The sequence below is a fragment of the Aythya ferina genome (genome assembly GCF_964211825.1).
Source record: "Aythya ferina genome assembly, chromosome: 22".
In the NCBI taxonomy this organism is placed as follows: Eukaryota; Metazoa; Chordata; class Aves; order Anseriformes; family Anatidae; genus Aythya; species Aythya ferina.
The window spans coordinates 4279435-4303648 of record NC_140320.1 but is presented as its reverse complement, the minus strand read 5'-3'; the positions used below and the strand labels follow the sequence as shown (position 1 = coordinate 4303648).

At 50.0% G+C, this 24214-nt stretch overlaps 1 long non-coding RNA gene across 1 annotated transcript in view; it reads right to left on the bottom strand.

Moving 5' to 3' along the window:
* Positions 1-10644, bottom strand: part of LOC311422452 — an 86959-nt gene extending 76315 nt beyond the window's left edge. The window contains exon 1 of the long non-coding RNA XR_014685368.1: positions 10475-10644. This is a non-coding gene — a long non-coding RNA (uncharacterized lncRNA). The remainder of the gene's footprint in view (positions 1-10474) is intronic.
* Positions 10645-24214: the final 13570 nt, after the last annotated feature.

Here is a 24214-nt window from a genome sequence, read left to right as displayed (position 1 = left end):
CTTCCCCTCCTAGCATTTTCAGTTCAAGTCTGTCTCCTTGAGAGAGCAGGCTGTGAAGCAAAGGTTTTTCCTTCCTTCTTTCATCCATTCCAAATGTCAAGCAAATCGAGGCCAGCTCTGAAGGGCTAAAAAAAACAGGCCTCTTGCAGCTCTGGAGTGCTGACTTGCATCACTTCGGGGATCTTAGCTCCTTGTTTTGTAAATAAGTCAAGGGCAGCTGGAATAATATACCTGTCAAACAGCAGCGAGCCTCCAATTTCCCCTGACAGCACCAGCTCACATGTGCTGCCTTTTCCAAGAGCCTGCCAGAAGGAATCAATTCTTTAAACATGTCGACATACAAACACGCCCTGTTGCTTCAGTAGCTTCTGGCCATTGACCACAGACTTGAGAGAAGCCTCACCTCCAGTTTTGGCTCCTCATTTCGGTGTCGTGCCAGATTTGGATCCAGCCCTCTGCTGTGAGGTTCACTCAGGCAGTGCAGGTGAGCTGCCCAGCACTTTGCTTTATGACCCCATTTTCAGCTCAGGACTCACCACAAGCTCAGTTCATCTAAAGCTTTCCATGCCAGGGGCCTGTATCTTCCATTAATTCTTTTGGGGAAGTTGCTTTTGGAATAAGTTTGCTGTTTTTAGAAAAATGGGTTGTTTTAGAGGGGGAAAAACACATTTTACCTAAAGAAAAAAAAAAAGCAACGCTTTGGCTCAATCTTTACACTGGTCTCTGTACTAATAGAAAAATCATTAGAAAACTGGAAATCACTGAAGAAAAATAATTAAAGAATAAATAGATATAGTGGCTGTGCAAATAGAAACTCATTAAAGTTCACAAAGCACTCTGATATTTTGAGAACTGCGCTATGGCGAAGCTCTCGTGGAAATTCAGTGTTGTGTAGTCAGAGCAAGGATTAGAGACTGCATCATAAATAATGCATACAGACAGACAGCTTGTGATGAGACCAAAAAAAATAAGAGTAGCCCTGCAGTTACCACCAACAGCTTTCGTGCATGGAAGGAGCCACGGGTCGTGCAGAGCAAGTCAGAGGTGCTTGAAGATAGAGGGATAAGCAGGGAGAGCTGAAGTTATTTAAAGCAACCTCTATTTGATGTTTTCAGCCTCGATGTTCTTCTCAGAGAAAAATCAAGTACAATGTTATACAGCTTGTATTTATGTGCTCCAACTGCTGTCCAGGGCCCCCAAAGGACACTACAAACCTTCATCAGCAAGGCTGAACCCCATGCACCTGCAGGTGGAGAGGGATCAAGAGATCCCATTCAAGGATGGAGAAACTCAATCTCGGGAGAAAAAACACTTGCTTAAGGTCAAAAGATGCCTGTGATAAAAGCAGAAACAGAAGAGGTGGCATGGCTCGATATTTGGGACACATCTTTGGTGCTATAAACTGGAACAAGTCTCTGCACGCCTGCAAAGCAAAGGCAGCAGGCTCCTGATCTCGCTCCCAGGGCCAGCAGTTCCCTGCACGAAGCCGTCTCTCACTGCAGACGCCACACCAATACCAAGAAGTGACACAGCAGCAGCAGAGCATTTGACACAGAATTAAGCTAGCAAAGCACCTGGGCATCGAGATCACACACCACCTGTGCTCCTGGTTACTGTGGGGCTCTGCACCAAGCAGCTCTGCCCCTTACACCACAGAGTAAGGCAGTGGAGGAAGCACAGCAGCAACAGTGCAAAGGCACAGAGAGCTCGAATTGAGTCCTCTATTCAAAGAGGAAACAAGGCACTTCTGATTGTCAGGCCGGTAAGTGATAGCAAGGGTGAATTCAATGTCTTAATTGCAGGCTTACCATGCTGTGCTGGGTCAGACCCACGCTCCCTCACATCAGCACCCAGAAAGCAGGGGAGAAGAGAGCAGAGCAAACACACCCAAGTCTTCCTTTATCACTGCTCTGAGCACTGATTCATCAGTCCATAATCCTAAGGGTAATTGCATTAAAATTATTAAGACTCACACTAAGACCTGGACCATTGAGCATAAGCTTCGGCAAATTATTTTTACTTCTCCACAAGTCAGTGCACGATCGTCTCATTTGCCACGCCGAAGGAGCAGAATTTCACAGCTCTGCGGGGAGCTTTCACCACGTTCCCCCCACCCAAGGGCAACCCCTTTGCTGCTTGAGCTAGCAGAACGGCTGCTGGCAGCAGAAGGCTGTTCCCCCCACCCGGAGCAGGGGCTGCACCAGGCATTTACAGCTTCATTAGGTGTCAGGGCCTGCAGACAAACAGCTCCAAAAGGCAGAAATATCATCGCCAGGGACACGGCAGCCGGAGCCTGGGAACATCAGCCAAAGCACTGACCAAATGTTTCCCGCTCCGTGTCAGGAAACAAACGCAAATGTTGACAAATAAAACACAAGAGCTGGGCTGGGCAGGAGATCCTTCAATATTTCCCTGTGTCTGGCTGGTGCTTTCAAACACGGACACACGCAGAAGCTTCCTACTGTGCCCAGAGCTGGGAACAGGGCCCAGAGCCCACGGAAGGTGCCAGCCCCTCCAGCAGGCACTTGCCTGTCACCATTCCCCAGCAGGATCTCTGCAGTCACACACAGATCATCCCAGACCCTAAAACCTCCCTTTCCACAGGCAGCACTTGCACTGCTCTTCTTGAAATCCCTACCATGTGGATGAACTGACCAGAAGCAGCAGGTCCTGTGTGCAGAACGCCCCCACACACTGTGGGGAACTTTGAGGGCTCCATCCAGACATCTCCCCTCAGCAGGTGCAGTTAGGATCTACCTACAGGGACAAGCTGAGCTGTCTTTTTTTTTTTTTAATGCTCCAAAGCTTCTCTTCCCAGCCCTGGGGCTTCTCATTTTTCAGGTGATCACCACTCATCTACCCCAGACACCTTCCATTTTGATGGAAAACTCATTGATGAGTTTTTCTTTTTTTTAGGATTTTATCACTCCAGGGACCTCTTGTTGCTGATCATTGGCAGGGAGGAAGAAGGATCTGAAAGTTAAAGGACAAGACCAGGACCAGATCTGCATTTGAGCAAGTTATCCAGGAGCCTTAGACACTGAACCAAGAGGAGCAGGTGCTTGTAGGGAGCATTGCATCCACCTACATCCCAAAGCAGACACCTGGACTTTGAGAACCTGCCTTATCTGCTCCTCTTTCCCTTCACCACAACAATGCAGCAGATAAACAGCTGTAGCCATAGGTTTGCCTTCCTCAGTGCAGCATAAGCAAGATTAATCTCAGAAGCATCTGTTTCTGGCAATGGGGCCCTGCAAACAAGGGCTCCTCCACTCCTTTCCTTCCATGCTACAGCTGTGCAGACCTGAGGGGGAAGGATTTAGATGGCACTGTCTAGCAAGGCCTTCTAATGAGCCTGGTTTTGGCTGCGAGCACAGCAACACATTTGCAGAACCGCTACACCACCCTGAGATGCCATCTGACTCCGTTTAGGGACGTCTGCTGCCGAGCTCCCCTTTTGTAGAGCTCCGTGAAAACAATCACAAGTGGGAGGACCGCAAGGAAAACGTTCTTGTGAGCAAGCCTGGGTTGTGAGTCAGGCTGGGACAGCACACGAAGGGAGAAAATGGGCAACAGCTCGTCCTCCCCAGAGCTGGCTACATTTCAGCATTAGAGATCAGCTTGTGAAGCACGGGGAGCAGCTGAAGATTTCGAGCACGTACCATTCGCCATAGCCAAAGAGAAGCAGCACCATGAATAGGCCTTTGTGAACATGAGGACCAGATCTGGGGGAAGGTGTTGACAAGGTGTTTGCCTCCAGTGGTCAGCTTTCCTTTTGATGGGGAAGGAACTCAGCCCTTCTGGTACACAGATGCTTTGGTGTTTTATCAGGAGCCACCCAATCTGTCCCCAGCTGAGCCCCAAACTTGCAGCAATCCAACACCTGAAGCCTGTCCTCTGCTAAATGTGGCTGAAACAGGCTAATGGTGCAGAAGTTATGAGAAGCATGTACACAGACACCACTTATGCAAGCCTCATTTCTTTAAGAAACCAGGCTAAAAAAAGGCAATGAAATCTGCACCACCTTCCACATGCTCCAAGGTTAAAGGACCCTTTATTTTAAGCACCTCAAAAGCTTGCTCAGGTTCTTTCCTGAAAGCTTGAGCAGGTTCAGCACCAGAACTGCTGCTGTCCTCTCACAGCCGACCCCATCTCCAGGAGGAAGCTGTCTGAGCGGTGACTGATGGAGAAACCACTTCATCACGCCTCCCAGAGGACATCACGACAGCAGGTTTTCATTCCAGAATAAAAAAACACTCCAAAGTAATTAGCATCCTTCCAAAGTGAAGTAATTATGCTACAGCAAAGTCACTTCTGTTCCAGAAGAGTGTCCATGCAGGCAGCTCTTCTGGAAGGCTTCCGGCTGAACAGCTTATTCGGCAGCAGCAATTCCCATCAGTTCCCCAAACGACAATGATCTCTCACTTCCCCTCCTACAGGGAGGAAACCAGATTAGGAAAGCTGGTGCTCTTCAGGAGACATTTCAACTAATTTGACAGATCTACCAGTTTACGGGAAACAATTTTGGTGTGTGTGTGAGTTTTATAATCACTGGCAGATAATTAGAGAAGGATCAAGTTCTTTCCCTGCCCTCAAGGAGAAGGCAACAGGAGCTCAGCTATGTGTTGGCCATCCAAGCATCCACGGGGCAGAGCTTTTATGGACTCCAACCATGCACAGAGCATTGGGAGCGTGCATTTTATTACACACCAGAGAGTCCAACGTAAATCACAAGCCTGGAGGAAAGCTGGCTGCATTACTCACAGCTCCTGGAACCACTTGTCCAACAATAAAAGGGACATGAAAGACAATATTTGAATCTGTAAGTGCAGTAGCCACAGGCAAAGCATCGTGTCCAGCCCCAGGATCAGGGCACTGAGCATCTCCACTGCCAGCAGCGATGCTGGGCTGCTTGCAGCCCCGCAGGATTTGGGAGAACATTTCCAGCCCTGCCTGCTCGCCAGACTCCAAGTTGTGAAGGCAGAAGGGTTAACTGAGCCCAAAACGGCCTGGGCTGATTTTGCTGTGGGCTGGCATGTGCTTTAAGTGCACCCATCTATCTTTGGCGCTCCTTAGCATATTTGCTCAGCTTATTTGCATACACAAATATAAACTGTGCTCTCCAAAAATTGCTCAGAGTCTGGAGCAAATTAAACACTCAAGCTGAGGAGAGTGGGAGGAAGGCAGTGAAAGAAAACTGTAGCTACACCATGCTCGGGGCCTGTGGCTGACATGGCTTAAAGCAAAGAGGCCTTGCAAACATCGAGTACAAGGGGAAAACATTGAGAACATGACAGGGAAGTCGTGCTGCTGTAAGAGAAGAGATGCATGAGTGGTTTATTCCTGCATATTTTCGCGGCTAATATGGAAACTGAATCTGTCTGCAGTGATAGCAATTCTATTTAACCAGAGAAAAACAGTAGTGGAGGAAGATCAAGGCAGAGAACTGATCCAGAGCTTCTTGGGATGAGGGATGCAACTGATCTCCATGCCTTTAGCTGAGCACAGAGTGGCCAGGGGAATTAATTGCTCTGCAGACACCAACTCCAGCCCGCATGGGCAGATACCAACACCCAGTTTTGTCTAAACAGAAACTTTTTACATCAAAAAAAAAAAAAAAGATGGGGAAAAGGCAACCCATGCTGGCTGCCCACCCCCTGGCAGAGCAAGGTGCTCTGGTGCAGCTGAGCAGCTGGTCTGGGGCTCAGCAACACAAAAAAAAAAAAAAAAAAAACAGGCTCTCAGACCTTTTAGCACAGGGCTGTAAATATCTGTGATTTTTCCCAGCCCGGAGAGCCACGGGAAGCAAGTTGCTTAGTCAAATTCTGGCGGGCAAAAGCTCACATCGAGCTCCATATCAACAGCTCGCACATTGAGCTCACCCAGGAGACAGGATGGGAGGCTTAAACGCAACCTCAAAGAAAGGTCAAACGAAATAGGTTTGCTCAGCCCAGATAAGAGTTTTCTGAACTGGGGATATAATAACAGACCTCTGATATGTAAAAGGTTGGTCTGAAAAGGGAGGTGAGCAATTATCCTTTAGGCCACTAGAGGCAGAACAGAAGAGAATAAGGTGAATTTTCAAGGGAGGAAATAGGAAAAAAAAAAAGGCAAATTTAGGTTTGTTGGTTGGATAAACTTCCTAGTGCTGAGGGTAAATAAGTACATAAACAGACTGTTCAGGCAGGGGGCTGAGCCCTTGTCAGAGGAGGATTTTAAGAACATCTGCCAGGGTTGGTGCCATCTAGTCGGTTGTGCAGGGGGTAGGGGATGGATTGGAAGTCCCACCTACCCCATATATCTAAGATTATTCTCTGTATGAAAAACAGAAGAAACAAAGAAATGAGTGTTCTGCAAAGAATGAACCAAGAAGGACAAATTGAGGGTTTTGTCCACATAAAAAGGAACACACAATGTGAAATCCAGCACATGGTCCCCAAAAGCAGGGGCTGTGCCTGGTGTCACAAAGCAAAGTCCCTCCAGCAGTTCCCATTTAGAGTGAAGAAGAGAAACACCTCCCTTCCTGCCCTCACTGCCCATGTCCAGACAATCCTTGGGCACATGAGCAAGAGCCACCAGAGTCCAGAGGAGTTTCAGTGTCCCACCTACTGTCCAATCTGTAGCTGGGTCCAACTCCCGATGCCCCAAAGCAGGCAAAAAGCAGCAGCACAGAAGTTAGAGACTTCTAAGAGAAGCTTCTTTAGAGTAAAAAAGCATTTCAGGTCTATTCTAGACTGACTGATTTATCCTATGGGGACAGGGCAATGCTGGAATACATCTATACTAGCACTGTATGCTCAAGGGAAAAGGGTAGAAAACATTATGGAGGCTCTTTGCCAACCTTTTTGCCCCTCACTCCCTCAGCACTTGAGCTCCCAGGTAGAAATCATGCAGGGTAAGAGAGGCAGGAAGGGATGCAAAGGGACCTACCATGCTGGAATCAGCCCAAACTCAAACTACCTCTTTTTTTTTCCCCCTCCAGCCATTGCAGATAAATTAGGTCTGCCTCAAAATATCTTTCAGGAAGACGTTGTGTGGAAAAAGTCCCTGTCTGCCCTTTACAAAGGTCAAAGCTCTTCTAACCAAGCCCTCCCAGACACTTGATCAAATCAAGTGGACCCAAAACCACCTCTGGAACAGACCCAGGCCCAGCCTCCACCTCCAATCAATGAGTTTTTCATTTGGGAGATCTCAGCCCACATTTCTAAGCAGGACAAGCTTCATCAATGACAGCAGAGCTGGCACCACAGCAGGAAGACAACCCAGGATTTCCATGGCTCTATTAATTCTTGGCCTTATTTTATATCTCCCCCTTAGCCATGTAGCCCAGGCCTGAAGTAACATCCCCACCAGTTTCTGATGCTCCCTGCAACCTCAGCACCAGGAAATCTGTCTCCATCTGCCGAAGTGTGAACCACAAACCAAGATTCTGTTCCTGGATTTACAACTTCTGACTCTACGTGTCTGACTGCAGATGGCTGTGACCTCCAAACGCACTTGCGAGCACTTCTGAACTTGGGAACATTTTGAACTCAATTAAAACCTGGTTCCTGCAGTCAGATGCTTGGTGTAAGTTAATCAACGGTGATTCTAACAGGAGTTTCTCACCAACATGGATTTTTCCCTCAAATTTTGAATTTTCACCATGCCCAAAGTTGCCTGTAAAAGAACCAAGGCAAAAACATTGACTTGCCTGGGGGAACTTGGGTACACTCAGTGACAAAGACGGGAAAGGATCCAAACAGTTCATCGCTGCTTGCCTTTGATCTGCCACACTTCTTGCAATGCCAAGGAGCATCTTGGGCACATTTCTGAAGGAATTAGTGAGGAATCCTGCAGCTGAAGTTCCCAGTGAATAGCAGAGCTGCACACAAAGGATTCTCAAACATTTACAGAAGAGCAGAGTGAGGAATCCTCTTTGTTCTGGGCATGTAACATTAGAGAACCTGTCAGCTCTCATTTCACTTGATGACTTGGATAAATCTCTGTCTTTGTCTTTCTGCTTCTCTTTCTTTTATTGTTTTTCCAAGAAACAGTTGACATGAAAAATGAGAAACAAGAATTGCACTGTCAGTTAGAAACACATACATGTAATGAATTGTAAACTGGTTGACCCTTCCTGGGTATTGATTCTGCTTTTTAACCAGGAGGGGGACCATGGACTGGTTTGCAGACGCTAATGAAAAACTACCAAATAAAAACCAAACCCACGATTTTCATATTTTAATCTTAGGCTTGTCACAGGGCTGGCTGGAGCACTATAACACAACATAATTCTCACCAAAAAAAGGCTTCTCTAAAGTACCCCTTTCTGTCTGAACGAGAAACTTGCCAGTTTTCATTTATCAGTTTTAATCATGAAGAAAATGTAAATAATTGAGACCATAGGCAAAAGCAGGGCTCTAAAAAGAAAGCTCAAAATATTTTGCTTTCTGGGATTTCTATCTCCCATCAAAACCTTAAAAGATGCTCATGAAATATTTTCACCAACTGAAAAAGCATTTTTATGAAAAAGCATATTTCCTGAAAAAATTTGCATTTCTCAAACAGCTGCAATAAATCCTCATCTCACAGGGATGCTGTGAGAGGGATGCTAAGCTTTAAACAGTTTTAGAAATGGATCTTCAGCTGGCATAAATCAGCCTAGTTCCATTGAAACAACAGACTCGAGGCTCAGATGAGTGGGATGCAACTCCAGAGCAGCTCTCCCAATTTACACCAGGTGAGTATTTGTCCCCTTAACATCCCCCCCAAGCAGAAACAAGAGCAGCCATTACAACACATTCCTAACTTGAAGCAATGAACATTTTTAATCACCCCAGCCAAACGCCTGGGTAAAGCTGCGCTGCTCCCACTTAAAGCCTTAAGCGCATTCATCAGCATCACAGCTACTGTTGTGCATTGCAAATGACCGGGACCAGGTAACAAAGCATTCCTCTAACTTCCCCTGTCATATGATGTATGTTGTTTGCATTGCAGAGAGCAGCACCGGGTTGATTGACTGCATGCAGTAACACAGACTAAAGGACAGGTGCTTAAAACAGACTTGCAAATGAGAGCAGAAACACCAAGTGCACTCCCAATACACATATACATTCAGCAGATATTTCCCTCCACCCCACCCAGGCCAGCAAAAATACATATTTTTTTTTTTAGCAAATCCTGGAAACAATGAGCCTTCAGTCTTGGCTACCAGCACCCATGGAAAGGGTAGGTAACTCAGGAAAGTATTCAGCCTGCTGCTTTTAATCACACCACTGCCTGCATTAGCTACATGTGCTGCTTTTTTCCCCCTCTCGTTCTTTGCAAAGATGGCTTGTAAATAACTTTTTCCAATCTCTCTTCAATCAACATCACCCAGGGTGTCTGGAGCTATCAGACACCACAGCATTGCTCTGCAGCCCAGCAAGCAGGCTGAACTACCAGACCCAGGGGAACATCTACTCAGACAAATGCAGGTGCCTGGAGATGCAGAGGGCTACCTGCCAACCCACTTTTGGCCACCAAATCCAGGGGTGCCTTTCCTAAGCCTTGCAGAAAGTGATTGCAAATGGCCTCACACTGAGACAAAGTTCCAATTTTTAGCAAAACAATCCTGGCTTCAGAGCTAGATGGGGGTTTTCACAGGGGACCAGAACCCCTGCCCAATTTCTGCCCTACACTCAGACCCAGGGGAGCTGCAGGAGCATGAAGTGCTAATGGAGATCTCTGGTACAGGCACCCTTAGAGGCCAGCAGGTGCAAAGGAGCAAGACACTGGGATGTGGGAAAAAACATTAGCAAAGCCACAAGGTTAAATGCCCTCAGCACATACTGAAACACCCCTGCCATGTTTTACATCTCATAAAAGCCATTTATTTGTTCCCTGCCCCATGCAGCCCTGCAGCATCCCCAAACAGGACCCTGAGCTGTGCTGGGGTGCACAGGCAGTGCCTGGCCTTATGGAGGGGCAGAGGGACAGACTGCAAGCTCAAAGCCAACAGATGGGCATTTCTGGATGAATTTTTAGCTGTTCCCCTTGATACTATTTATAGCAAATCAAGACCTCCTGAGGCACAACCTTGGTAAACTTCCACTCATCTGCCACTACGGAGTGAGGGAAAAAAAAGCAAAGGGAGGGATTTGGGGCTAGGCTGCACAGTCATCAGAGCTTCTTCCAGCATTTTGTCCTTCCCTTGTTATAGCCCCTGGATACACAGAGCAAGAAAAAAAAAAAAAAAAAAGAAAGAAAAAAACACTCAAGAAACAACCACAGAGAGAAAAGTGCTGCATCGACATTTCTGGGCCAGATCAGGAGGCAGAGATGGAAATGAATTCCTGTGCAGCTGCTGTCTCATTGACAGATATCACTGCTCTTTAAAACACACTTATCTCACTGACAGATCTGCTGCACTTCTCCACTGCCTGCCCTAGCACTCCAGGCTGCAGGGAGGCGCATGAGACAGAAAAATAGAAGCAACAGAAACTTTTCCTACCTTATCCACGCAGCTGGGAGGTGGAGGGAGGCAGAGCCGAGCAGATCCAGGAGCCAGGCTGCCCCTACAGCCACTGGGAGATGCAACCACAAAATAAAAACAACCAAAAGCCTGAGCCCAAGTGGGACAGGAGGCAGCAGACAGCCCTGTAGCTACCATACAAAAAGTTAAGGAAGGGCTGAGCTGCTCCATAAATACCCTCCCTGCACAGTGCCCCCAGGTGCTGCCTGTGAAGCCCCAGGGCCTTGCTGGAAACACCTGGGCAAAAAGCTCTGCAGTACATAGATCTCAGGTGGAAGGGAGCGAATTGGGTGATTTTTAGTAGATTGAAGAAACGAGGCGTGAATAGGGGAGAAGTAATTTTCCCGAGAAGTCTAAGGAGAAAAGTTCATTGTCCCCATTAACTGAGCCAGCTGCGTGCCTAAGCCAGGCTGACACCACCCTCACCTGCTTCGTGGTGAAATGATTTTGTTGTCTGTGTTTCTGGTGCTTTGTTGTTTCTCCCACAGGAGAGGGGACAGCATACAATAGTAAAATTCTGACAGATTTCTCCGTTTTAGGGCTGGGGAGAAACAGTTCCTAGGAGTCTCCACTGAAGGAAAAGCTACAGCTTGAGTCCTTTAGGCATTGAAGAAGCTCTCCAAAAGCTCATTTCTGGAATTAGAAGTCCACAGGTTCCCCTGCTGCAAGGACTTACTTTGTAATGCATTTAGGTTTGCAACATGGATAAGGTTTCTTTACTCTCATTCCTTGCTTGGATGGGTGGAAAAGAACCCCCCATGTCAAGCTGGTTCTCAAATGTCCCCAGGGAATAGCTGCAAGTATTATCAAAATTGCACTGTGATGTAAACGATGATTGAGCATTTGAAATTTTCCACCTATTAATACTCATTGAAAAGACTTGAAATTATTTAATTCCAACAAAACTACCTGGGAAAATATGGTCTTACAGCATAAGGGTTTTCCTTACACTGTCTTGTACTGGCTGAATTTCTGAACCACAGCTGAAAGACTGGCACCTGGAGCTAAGCCTCAAATGAGTTTGAGTTATTGCCCACCTCTTGATCAAGTTTTGGAAGAGAAGAAAAGAAGAGCCGCAAGGTCTAAATAATATTCATAGTGATGGGGGTAGCAAGGGAAATGCTTTATGCTGATCACATGGAAATAAAACAACAACAAAAAAATAAAATAAAATAAAATAAAGAAACACATCAAAGCCTGAACAAAAAAAGTGAATTTATTAAAATGGTCAAAAAGAGTTTATTTTAAAATCAATTTGTATTGAACCTCCATAACAAAGAAATCATAAACTCCTTCCAGTGTAATGAACTCGAATTGACCTCAGCCACTCATCCCGAAAGCTGTGGAGCCAGCAGTCAGCGCAGCCAGCCCCTCACCTGCTTCATCCGCGCACCGCTCGATTCATAAAAGCTGTAGCTGTGTAATTTAGAACACAGGCTCTCCAATCCAGAAATGAACTGGCCTCTAAGCAATCAAATTCAGCAACCACTAAGCTAGTCCATTCCCCATTCTAAGTACATCAGCGGTTTCAAACATAGCGACTGTTTTATCTGAAAAGCAGTAAATGGCATAAATCTAATGCTCAGTAAAATACTTTCGGAGTGAGGATGCTGCACTATCAATTTGCAGAGTCTACCAACTAGTATCTAAGAAATCTCTCACCAGCCTTGTTGTCTGTGGACATTACAATCAGCTGATCTATGCTGGATCCAAACTAAAATCAAAACCCGCTCTAAAACCTAATGTCTGGCTTAGATAACAAAATGCATCAGCCTGGGTGAGCACTTTTCCATTTTTTTTCCCTTTCTTTCATTCCTTCCCCTCCCCCTGTTGCTGAATCCTTAGAATTTTCTCCTGGAATTGCAGATCCTGATATAGCAAACACAAGTCTCCTGCCAACTGGTTTGTTTTCACCAAACAATTGGGGATAGTCAGTGGGTTGCCTGGAGCCCGTGGACTGCAGCTTGAAAGCCAGCACTGATGTGCTGCTACACAACATAGGACGAGGCAAAACATCTCCTGGTGCATCTGCTGACCTGCCAGTCCCATGCAAGTGCTCAGAGGAGAACAAAGCTCCTTGCTCAGCAATAAACAGCGCTGCTGGATTAGGAATAGAAGATCAAAAGAGAAATTTCTTCTTGTGGCCAGTGAGTCAGGAGCCTTTTCAAAATGGTGCCGGGACCTGCAGCACTTTAAAAACATGACACCAGATTTAAGACATCCAGCTGGCATAAAAAAAAGAAGTATCGTTGTGAACCATGAGCTAACAAAGCATTAGCTGGCTGGGGAGGCTCAGTGCAACACAGCTCTCCCGTAACAAATGCGTCGCAAGCTGTGACGGAGCCTTTTCTCTGGGCTGAGCAATCAGCCTGCCCCTGGCCTCTGTGGGCTCTCTGGTGGCTATTGCCACTGCTGTGCTCACTCTTCAGCTCTCCTTTTAGCTGGGGAAGTAATGTTGGGCTCATTCTTCTAGCTGGCAAATCCCATCAGAACTTGGACCTGCTGAAATCAGGCAGCGGGGTCAGGCTGATGAAGGGCAGGGCTGGCAGGCAGGCAGGGACAGGGAGCTGGGCTAAAAACACTGCTGAGTTTGACTGCAATAAGGAACAAATAAAACACTTAATAGTTATCTGTATGCATTCCTATAAAAAAGGATTATCCCCCCTTACATCCAAGAAAGCCTTTACAAAGCAAGCTGGCCGGACTGAAAGCCTGAAGCCTGTTCGGCTGCGGAGCACCCCAGGGCTGGGGGAGGACCACGTCGATACCAATTACGAGTGAAGGGATAGAGCTCTGTCCTGTCAGCACTTTTAGGTGTGCAATTAGTCTCCCTAACTGTCTCGTGGACAGGTGAGGCTGCCTGCTGCCGGCAGCGATGGGAGAGGGATGCTGTGTGCATCACGAAATGGCTTGGGGTGCCAGCGGGCATCAGCTCCTTGGGAAAGTGCTGCAGCAGGGGAAAAGTGGAGAAAAGAAATTGGAGTTGCTCTTCCCCTTGCCCTGTGGCTTCCCACACCGACTGCAGTCACTCCAAGCTCTTTGGAGGCTTGGCTCAAGGGAGGGCCATCGGAAAGGGAATCACAAGAAGGAGCAGCACGCCGTGAGCTGTCGTTGTGTGTGTAGGGGAGCATCATGCATCGGGCTGGTTTGCAGGTGAAAATGCACAGCCAGCCCCTCAGGGTGTGCATGTGTGTGCAGAGACCGCAGCTGGATTCTGAAAATAAATTAAATAAATAAACGGAAAAGCAAAATCAGTCGAACATGGAGTGGAAGGGCATCTTTATCCACCTGCTGCCAGGATGATGTTTCTTTCTTTGGGCAATGATGGGAGGCTTTGGATCTGATGCCAGCACAGGGCACGTGGCTCATGTGTGCCCCTTGCTCCCGGGTGGGGGTCCCATGGGTCCCGCTGAGCCTTGCCTTGCCCTGCAGGGGTGCATGGCAGCATGTTGATGCTCAAGGGAGGGCTTTGCAGAGGTCTCCAGAAAAACAGGGGTTTATTGTCACTGGGAGGTTTCACCAAATCATCAGCAAAACACTGAGTGCAGAAAAATACTGGAAACAATCCACCCACGTGGCCAGAACAAGAGTTTAGGTCATGATAAATCTGTATTTCTCCCAGACATCTGCCAGACTTGGCCAGCGTTGCTTTGCAGGAAGTTCCTAAGGGTGTCAGTGAAAGCAGAAATGAAGGAAACAGCTTGAAACTAAATACCAGGCTTTTCTTCTCCTCCTTCCACCTAGCCCAACCATCACAGGTCCACCAGCTTTGACCAGATCCTGGCCAAAGCCTTGAGGAGTGCTTCTCAGGGGCCTGCAGCCAGCTGGATGAAAGCTGGGCATCTCCAGGGCCAGGCTCAGGAAGAACTTGTTGGAGATGCTGATTTTGTTTTCCCACGTCTCAGGTACTGGAACGCAACCGGCATGCTTGGACAGATGGGATTTTCCGAAGCTTGTGGGAATTTCCTTCCTCGGAGACATTTCTCTCGCTGTGAGAGTCAGGGGAACGAGGCCAGTGGGACCAGAAGTTATTACCGGAGCGAAGCAGCCAGACAGCAGGTTGCACACACCTTGCCTCCCCAGGGAGGCGGGCTGACATCGAAAAAGAAGCAACCGACAGCACAACGCTCTCCCTACAAGCCCGTCTTTATTTTTAGAGCCGCGAACCAAAGAACATTTTGTCTCCCAACCAGATCAGAACGTCTGGAAGTGTCCGGGGGGCAACTCCGCTCCTTTTTTTTATCTTTTCTTGTACAAGCAAAGAGCAGGGGCAGGGAAGGGAGCTGTGGTGACACAGCCCGGTGCTGCCATCGCCGTTATCAGCCCCAGCGAGCTTCCTGGGAGCGTGCCTGGAAGGATGGAGAGGCGTACAAGGCAGAAAAAAAGGCTTCATTTAGAAATGCATTTCATTTACATTTTTATAACAAAACTTCAAAGTTCTGATTGATCATAAGGGCTTCACTTAGTACAAAGAGCAGAATGATTAAAGCTCACATAAGCAATGATTGTGAGCCAGAAGTGAAGTCATTCTCCCTTCCTGATGGAGGTATGTTTATCCTGCAAGGGTTTACACCTTCTCCCCGAGTCAGAAAAAAGCTTCCCGGCAGGCTGTATTTATATTGAAACCACATGTGTGCAGGCAGGGTCTCCAAGACTAAGGAGAGGAGATGCAGCCTCACTCCCAACTGTGTGTTTAATAAACCACGCCGCGAGCAGAAAGCGCAGGAGAAGCTGTGAAGGCAAAGCTCCCAGCCCTGTGCGTGCTACGAGAGGGGCCAAAGGGTGCCGAGCCAAAGGGTGCCGAGCCAAAGGGTGCCGAGCCAAAGGGCGCAGGGGCAGTGGGTGCAGGGGCAGTGGGTGCAGGCAGGCGCTGCCCATGGGTGCTGTGTGGTTCTGTGCCTCCTGGGGACCTCAGCCCTGGTCTGATGGAGCCAAGGAAACCCCACGGTCCCTGCAGGGCTTTCCTCGTGGAAAAGGAGCAAAGCAGCAGCCCTCAGGGCTGTGGGCAGAGCCCTGGGTCCCGCTGTGGCTCAGAGCCCCCAGCTGTACGACAGCAGCAATAACAGCCCTGCCCGCTCGGCTCTGCCTCTCTGCTGGCTGCCTGGGCACCCTGAGCTTGGGAATGGGATTTAGGCTAAAAACCCCAACGGGGTAAGGCTCAGCCACGTCCTGGGGTAGGTCCACCACAATGTTGGGGTCATAAAAATACCAGTTTTCACTGCTCTCGGCATGGAGCAGCAGGCAGACACCGTTTGAGGTGGTCCCCACCCAAATTTGCAGGCTCTTGCTCAGAAATCTTGGAAGCAAAAAAAAAAAAAAAAAAAAAAATCCCACTAAAACCCATTCCATTATAAGGAAAAAGGATCAAATGCTGGATAACGACTCTGCTTTGATATTTTAGAGAACTGCTTCAGAAACACCCCAAATGGCACAGCGAAGGGCTGCAGACCAAGTCCAGCTCACCTTGGGAAGCTCCAAAGCAGCACCGGGTACAGGCAGGCAGCAGCTCTGCACTGCGGCACCGTTTGGAGAGCCCAAAAGCTGCCCAGACTTGCAGAGCACAGTTTTAAACCAGTGGGTTGAAAAAATGAGGAGCATTGTATGTATGAGAAAGGAGATGGTGTTGTTAAATAAGTTTGGAGTTTTCGGATAAACCTTCTTTTCCTTGGGAAATGGTCATTTTAGCAAGAAACCTCTTCTCTTCCCCAGCTTGGAAACTGTAACCCAATCTGACCTGAAATAATAAGGGGTGAAAGGACTGACAGCCTACAAGTCGGTACCCCAGAGAGGAAAATGTGGGCTTACAAGCATCCTTGAGATTTCCAGCCTGCATCAGGCAGAGCAGGAGTTAAACCATCCCATACAGATACCATTTTAATATGCGGGGAACAGCTTAAATCTGTTCAGAAGCAGGCAGCAATATCGACTGCCTTCATTGTTGTGATAGCGAAGTGGAAGCAGCCTCAGAATTGGAGGCAATCCTGAATTACTGATCCCACTTAAAAATCTTTGCTTGCTCCCAAAGCCTCTCCCTTAAACAGCAGCTGAAGGACGAGCAGTCGGAGACCTGAATGATTTTGAAATTGCCCAGATTTTTATTTTATTTTTTTTATCTTTGTGCTTCCTGAACATAAGCCACATCTTGATTTAGAGTGTATCAGATCTTGAATTATATATATTTCTTTTTTGATTGAGAATACTCTTGTGGTGAAAGGAGCCCGGCGCGTTTTATTTGTGATGCCATGGCTGGGTTTAAGATTGGCCAAACACGGTGATATATGCCTGGTTTGTTCTCCTCAGAGCATTTTTCCGGCTCTTTAGCGGGAGGTTTATGGCTTTTTTGTGCAATATGCATTCGGCAGCCTGCGTGTTGTGTTTTTTTTTTAAATAATAAATACAATGTTTTCAAGAATAAAACCTCAGCCCCAGCTAGCAGCACGCACCCGCGTACCCGTGTCGGTGCCAGAGGCCGTGAGCCCTTCCCGGTGGTGGCACCAGGAGCGAGGCCGCAGCTGCACAGGGTCCTCAGCTGGCTCCAGCAGCTGCTCCTGGCTCGCAGGGAGCTTGGCAGCTCCATTCCCTTTACAGCTCACCCCAGCACCGTAGCATCGTGCATGGGAATGGGGGAGCCCTGCTTTCCCCCGAGCCCTGGTGCTGTGCTCTGACAGCAGCATCCCTCTGGACCCATCCCCACGGCTCCGTGGGTCACCAGCCCGGCTGTGGCAATCAGCTGGGCACATCTCAGGGCTGATTTGGATCCATCAGAGCTTTCCCCGAGCTCTGAGCTAACACATTCCTCGCCCATTTCTGGTGTCAGCTAGAATTCCCGTTGCCAAAGCAGGAAAGGGCTTAACCCCCTGTAATACCCCACGCAGGACACAGCTCTGTGATGAGAGCAACGTGTTCAGCTCACCTGGGTCTCTGCTGCCCAGGAGCTGGTGATGGATCCAGGAGGGCACAGGTATTAAACCCTTCTTGCTGCCTAGCACAGCGATAACCCTGCCATCAGGAGTGGGGTTGCCAACACCAAACCTGCAGGTTTGCCTTTACTGCAGTGTCTCCTTACTAAATTCTTATTTTTTTTTTGTGGAATAGCAAAGACAAATACAGGACGCTGTAGAAAGTGAGAGCCGAGAGCTACGGAGAGGCCGTGGCCAACGAACAGAACTAATGGATCACTTTTTAATAATAATGCTTACACTCCGATAGGTTTGCAGCTTCAAAGCGCTGTGCAAATGGTAGCTAATTAATCCGCGCCGAATCCCAGCCAGGTATTACTGGAGCCTTCCTTCCTCGCACATCGCGCAGACGACTGCAGCCGCTAATTGTCCCCACGGTCACAGTGGGGGAATGCGGAGATTGCTGAGATAGGAGGAAGCAGGTTCGTGCTGCTGTGAACCCCACCACACACAAAATGAGAGGTTTAGGCCCCGGGGAGCAGCACTGGAGCTAACGATTCATCATCTGCCAGCCATCCCGAGGGCTACTGTTGTTATTACCCTAATTTGCACGGGGAGGAGAGAAAGGAGCATCGGGAGATGAAGTGCCCAGGTGGGGACTGGGCGGAGGAGGAAGGTTAGCAGCAGCCACGGGGCTCGTCCCTATGTCAGGGAGCAGCAGCAGGGCTGGGAGAGGGGCTGCATCTCCCTGTTATCCCTCAGGGGCTCATCCCTCGCTGAGCATCCCGAGCAGACACAGCCACGGCATCTCCATCACACCTAGAAGCTCCCAGCTCATCCCCGGCTGCTCTTCAGGACCATCCCATCCCCGTTCCATCTTCAGCCAGGAACCACCACGGGCTCTCCTGCATCGTCAGGGATTTCTGCACACCTTTCCCGTTTTCCATGCCCTTTGTGCCCGTTCAGCCGGGGTGACAGCACAAGCAGCTGATCTCCTGGCCCGCCAGGCACCTCGCCATCAGCAGCTCAGCACAGGGGAAGGGAACAGAATAATTTCTGTTCTTTGTCACCAGCCCTCACGCCCAGATCACAGCGCTGAATGGGATCAATGAGAATGTGCTGCTGCACTTCCTTAATGCTTTATTACAGGCACCAGGGTCCTGCTAAACAGCATAATAAAATATCGATAAATAGACTGGTTGCTGTAAGGGCTCCTTCTGCTTCTGCAATTTCTCCACCTCACGCATGATTTCTGCAGCTCGGTGTGTTGCAGCTTGGCCAGAGGGGTTTCTGGCACGCGGGGAGGGATGGGGATGGATGCACGGACTGGCAGCAGCACAGGGCTGCCTGCTTTCGGAGACCAGCACAGCACCAGAGGAGCTCTGAAGCCCGCTGAAATTGTTCTGCTCTCAGCTTCCCACAAAACACCAAACCCCAAAATCATCCACGAAGAGGCAAGAGTGATTCTCCTCGCTTAATAATGATTCTGGTGGAAAAAGAATGTAGTGATTTTTTTCTTGCAGTTTTTAAAGCAAGACTTCAGGGACTGCTGCTATGAAGAGATGTTTCATTGCACAGGTAGCTAATGCACGTACAGGAATAGTGCAAAAAAAATATAAAAAGGCTACACAAAGCTGAATTGTTGTGATAAAGCTCAGACAGAAATGGGTTTTGATGATTGATGAAAACCACCAGGATTTTCATTCTGGAAAAAAAAAATAAAAAAAAAAAGCTTTGACCTTCCCCCCGAGCTGGAAATCCTCTACCCAGCCTGTTCTTCTGACCTGCCTCATTTTTGATATAATCTCATCTTCAGTGCCCCTGCCTACAATATCTCAGCAAAGTTCCTCTGCGGAGAGGCAGCTGGGGCTGTGCAGCAGGGCGGTGTGACACACGCTGCCTTTTTATTACCAGCCAGCAGCCTGCCCGAGCCCCTGCTTATCCCGGGCTCCGTGCAGCCTGGCTCTGAATCTGCGGCAGCCTGTGCCTGGAAATCTCTGCTGACCGAGGTCTGTCCCGCAGCTTCCCCCAGGGGCTTTGGCGAAGCACCTGATAAAGATGTCTTCGGCATGTCTGACATGGAGCTATCACGCTGTTTACAAGAGATCTGTCACAGACAAGTGCCTTCTGCACAGAAGCCGTTTTCTCCCTAGGCAGAGAGCAGAGGACGTCCTAAATTAGCTCCCGAGGATGGAGATGTTCCAACACACCCAGGCACAAACGAAGCCGTGCTTCGAGCTGCATGGAGCTGTGCCCTGTCGTGAGCCTGGCTTACGACTTGTGCGCTCGCTCCCGTTTCTGATTTTCCTTCTTTCCTCGGCTTCCTGATCTCGCAGCTTATCCAAGAAGTTCAGCTGGAGAGAAGGTGAAGTCGGGAGAGGAGGGGCAGGTGATGGAGAAGCTGAGGAATGCCTGCTGGGAATGCTTTGGAAATCGCCCAGAAGAAGTAGGAATACATCACTTAATGGGAAACGAAGCCAGGAGCCCTGCTCCCCTGCTGCTGCAGCCTGCTCCTCCTCTCAGACGTGTGGCAAAACCCAGGAGTGCACATTACAGGAGATGCTGTTGTGCCAACAGGTCTGCGGGCAGCATCCAGGGACCCTGGGCATCCAAGCGCTTGTCTAACCACCAACCAGACCTTCACTTCTGCCTGCAGCCACACAGGAGCAGAAATCAGCAGAAATCCTCCCCAGTCCTCCATCCACCAGCTGGGGTCTCCGTGGCTCCTCTTCCCTCTCCATCACGGTGCAGGGGAGCAGAGCAAGGTGCCCGCGTGCGTGCAGCGGGGTGGCGAGGGGTTCGTTTCCCTCCTCATCATTTCAGCCTCCCGTAAATTCAATGCCTGTGACGTCGGGAAATCACAGAGTAAGGAGGGGAAGGCAAACAGCAGCACGCGAGGGGAATGGGAACGCAGCTGGGAAGCCGGGGCCATCGCTCACGCCAGGGGCTGCGCAGCTCAGCCAGGAGGGCCAGGTCGGGGTGCTGCAGGGGTGGAGGTGCCCGTGATGGTTTCCCCACTTCAAAAAGGGCAGCATCGGCCTCTGGGCTCACCTCGCAGAGGCAGCATCGTGCAGACAGAGCTGGGAAGCATCCCTGTGGAGGCTGACTCAGCTGCGCAGACACTGGGGCTCAGTGGCGGATACCTTGCAGCTCCAGCAGGCTCTTAGCAGCCAGGCTTCATCAGCTCTGCCTTTCTGCACAGAAGCTGACATTCCCCTCCTTTTCCCAGCCTTGTTTTCCCCGGGGGAATAGGATTTCCTGCACGTTTGACACCCGTGGTACAGAGCTGGTGCACAGCTGTGCAGATGACAGTGGATGGTTCACAGCAGCGGGTTTTGGACACCCCAAAACTGCCCTGCGGATTGCACCACCTGAAATCCCCTCCATGGCAAGGGGCTGCAGATATTCACAGGGATGAAGAACGAGGCATTTGTGGCCTGACACTTATGGGAGGTCCCCAAAGAGTCTGGGAGATGCTGAGAGCTCTGTCCCTGTGCACTGAAATCACGGCTGAGCCCACCCCACAGACCCAAACCACCAGCTTTTGTGCAGCCCTTCCCTCTGCATGGCAAAACCCGTTCCCCCTCCATCAATAAAGTGCCAGTGAGGTAGCTGGCGACAGGTTTCTCCCCTCTCCTCCTGCTCCTGTAAAAAATCTTCACCCCATCCACAGAGCCTTGGTGCAGGAGTCGCGGGCAGGCACAGACATTTCTATTTGCAGCCACCCCAGCACCTGCGCTTCACCCGCTTGCTGATAAAATGCTCCTCGCCACACAAACAAGGAGAAGCCTCTGAAATAATCCGCCCGCCTTCTACCTCCGAACCATGCTTGACTTCTGACAGGCAGCTCGGGAAAGTTCCTAATGATGTCCCCTGGACACTTCAGAGGCGACCCGCCCCGGAGCGGGATTTGATGGCTCAGCGAGCGGATGGCCTCGTTTGTACCGCCGAGCCAGCTCGAGCCTCATCAGCTGGGCTTGACCTAGTTTCTCCCTCGCATAGGTCAATAACAACACAGCAAACAGAGCTAATCAGACACTGACGATGCACAGTTAATCTGGGCTGTTCCAGGCTCACAGGAACACGGCAAACCCTGCTGTCATGGAGAAGAGGAAAATAAATCTTTCCCTAAAAAGTCAAAGGGAGCTGTACAAAGAACATGCTGCAGATAATGCACGAGCTTTGCTATTCTTTCTTTTTCTTTTTTTTTTTTTTTTTTTTTCTGCTTGCTTCCTTTTTGGTCTGCCAGCATCTGGAGGATGCTGCACGGCTCTCCCTCCCCAGACAGCAGCAAGGGTTGGTCCCGTACAGCCAGGGCTAGAAGCGATCACCAAAAGGGCATGAAATCAGACCAAAATAAATAAATAAAATAAATAAATAAATAAATTGCGCAGCTGGCTCTGGAGTGTCCAAATAAATCCTGGGTAAATGCCAGGCTGCCTGAGTCACCGGCTCTGCGGGACAAGGACGGCTTCTTCCAAGCTGCCTGCGCGGTGCGGGAGCAGCGGCCGCACTCCGGGCACAGCCGTGGGGACAGGGTGGGTGGGAGTTTGGGGGGCACACAGGGAGCAGACACAGGGGACATGCACGCCACAGAAGGCACCCTGAGAAGCAGGCGCCTTCAGCTGGGGACCCACACGGGCATCCAGGGCCATCCTGACCCGCTGCTCGGCTCACACGGGGCGTGTTGGGGACCTGCAGACAAACACATCTGCAGATGGGGCTGCGGGGAGCTGCGATGCCTTCCAGCCACGCACATGCCATCCTTCCCCAGCCCATCATCCCTCCCCAGCCCATCACGCCACGTGGATGTGATGTCTGCGTTCAGGTGCTGGCATAAACATCTCCAGGGCAGGATGCGTGGATGTGGCACCCACGTACGGAGGCGGTGCGCAGGGACTTGGCTGTTTTCTGTGCTCATATGGCTGTTGTGTCCCCCTGTTGTCCGGCAGCCCTTTGCCTCCCAAAAACAGCCCCTAAAGGTACTCCATCCCATTGCCCTGCCCGGATTCATGCCATGCCTTCCCCATGCCTTCTTCCTCATGCCAAGGATGTCCTGCCTCAAATTAAGGCACTCAGGGCTGGGAAAAGCTTAATGAAGGTCTCCCACATCCACTGCACACCCCGCTCAGCAGCTGGAGAGAGTTTGGGGCTGCCTGGATTGGGGCTGATGTCGGGAGCATCCGCTCCCCTAGGACAGCCAAGAGCCACTTTCTCCCCTGATGGATGTGTGCACGGCCACTGCGCTGTGCCCCCCAGCCCCTGCTGCAGAGGTGTCAAGGTCACCCACGCCTGCACTCAAGAGTGGATAAAAAAGGAGGATAAAAGCTGGCTCTGGCTTGCCAGCAGGGCTGAGCTCCCCACTTCTAGATGGGGCCACGGTGCTCTGGCTGGCCTTGAGCCACCCTGGGAAGAGCATCAGTCCCTGCGGGTGCTGAGCTCCCACCGCTCTCCTTCCAACCTGGGCGGGTATTTTGGCACTAGGAGGCAGGTTTCCCCCTGCAGCACAGGGAAAATGCAGCTCCAGGGCCTCGGCTTCGGCTTTCTGCTTCTGGGCGCACTGACAGCAGGAATTCAGAAGAGCCTGACACTTTGAGAGCCTCGCTCCTCAGGGAGGGAGTTGTGCAACCCCAGCTGCTTGCAGTGACAATTTTGGAGGAAGCCAGGCTGTTATTGAAAAGTTATTCCAAAGATTACAGCACCTAATGTTAGCTTGGAAGGGAAGCTCCACCAGCAAGGTCGAGCTCCCAGGCTGGCCTCCTTGCTCTGATGCAAAAGCAAGTGGGAAATGCGGACGCACAAAATAAAAAATAGACCAGTGTTTAAGGACTAAGGTTTCTGGATTTATTTCTTTTTTTTTTTTTCTACCATTCCAGAGAAGAACCAGCATTCGCAGAGCGAAGACATCTTCCTCCCTGCCGGCCCTCACCACGTCCCACTCCGCCGCGCTGTCCCCGCGTCTCTGGTGCCGGAGCATCAGCATAATGCGATGTGACACCTTCCCCCACACTTTGTTATAAATATCATGTGTCGCTGTAACTGTGTCTGACACCCCCTCGGGGGCATTTTCTCCTGCTCCCAGCCAAGATGTGGGCACGTGCAGATCCCCCAGCCTGCGCTGTCCCTGCTGGCACGGGGCTGCCCTCCGTCCCCGCGCCTTCCCCACCGACAGCGGTGTGGAAACCAGTGGCACTGGGACGGGTTGTGCGGGGTGAGCCAGTCCTCTGTGCTCAGCCTGGCTCTCCAAGAAATAACGCTGCAACACCACGGGGCTCTCCCTTTCTCCTCCCACCAGATGGATGCCAACGCAAGGGACTTTTATTCCCCAAAGCCTGCGATTTATCTGAATATCTCACCACCAAGCCTCACCGCTGCCCTGCTACGGGGACATGGACAGCAGAGGTGCTGTTCCCATACAAGCCAAGGGCAAAAACAAGTGTGAAACCTTGTAGGAACTTGCTACGAGGACAAAAAATATTCCTGTGAATAGTGGGGATGCCCTGCAAGTGCCACATCATGGCCTTGTTGTCCTGCTCCCAAGTGAGCGTGTCCTGTCCTAAGCTCACCAGGTCCCAGCTGTAGACATCCAGGAGCACGTCCCTGTCTCACCACTCCACTCTCTTTTTGGCTCTGCTCTCCTCATCTTCCAGGCTCAGCCTGCCCAGCCTCGGGGACCTGCTGTGGTCCTGCTGGGAGCTGTGTCCGTCCATCCCAAAGGGAGCGATGAATCTGCCCTCACGCCGCAACTGCTGCCCCACAAGATAAATCACGGGGACAGGAGCCCTCAGCGGCTCCTTCTCCATTTATCACAACCCCGACC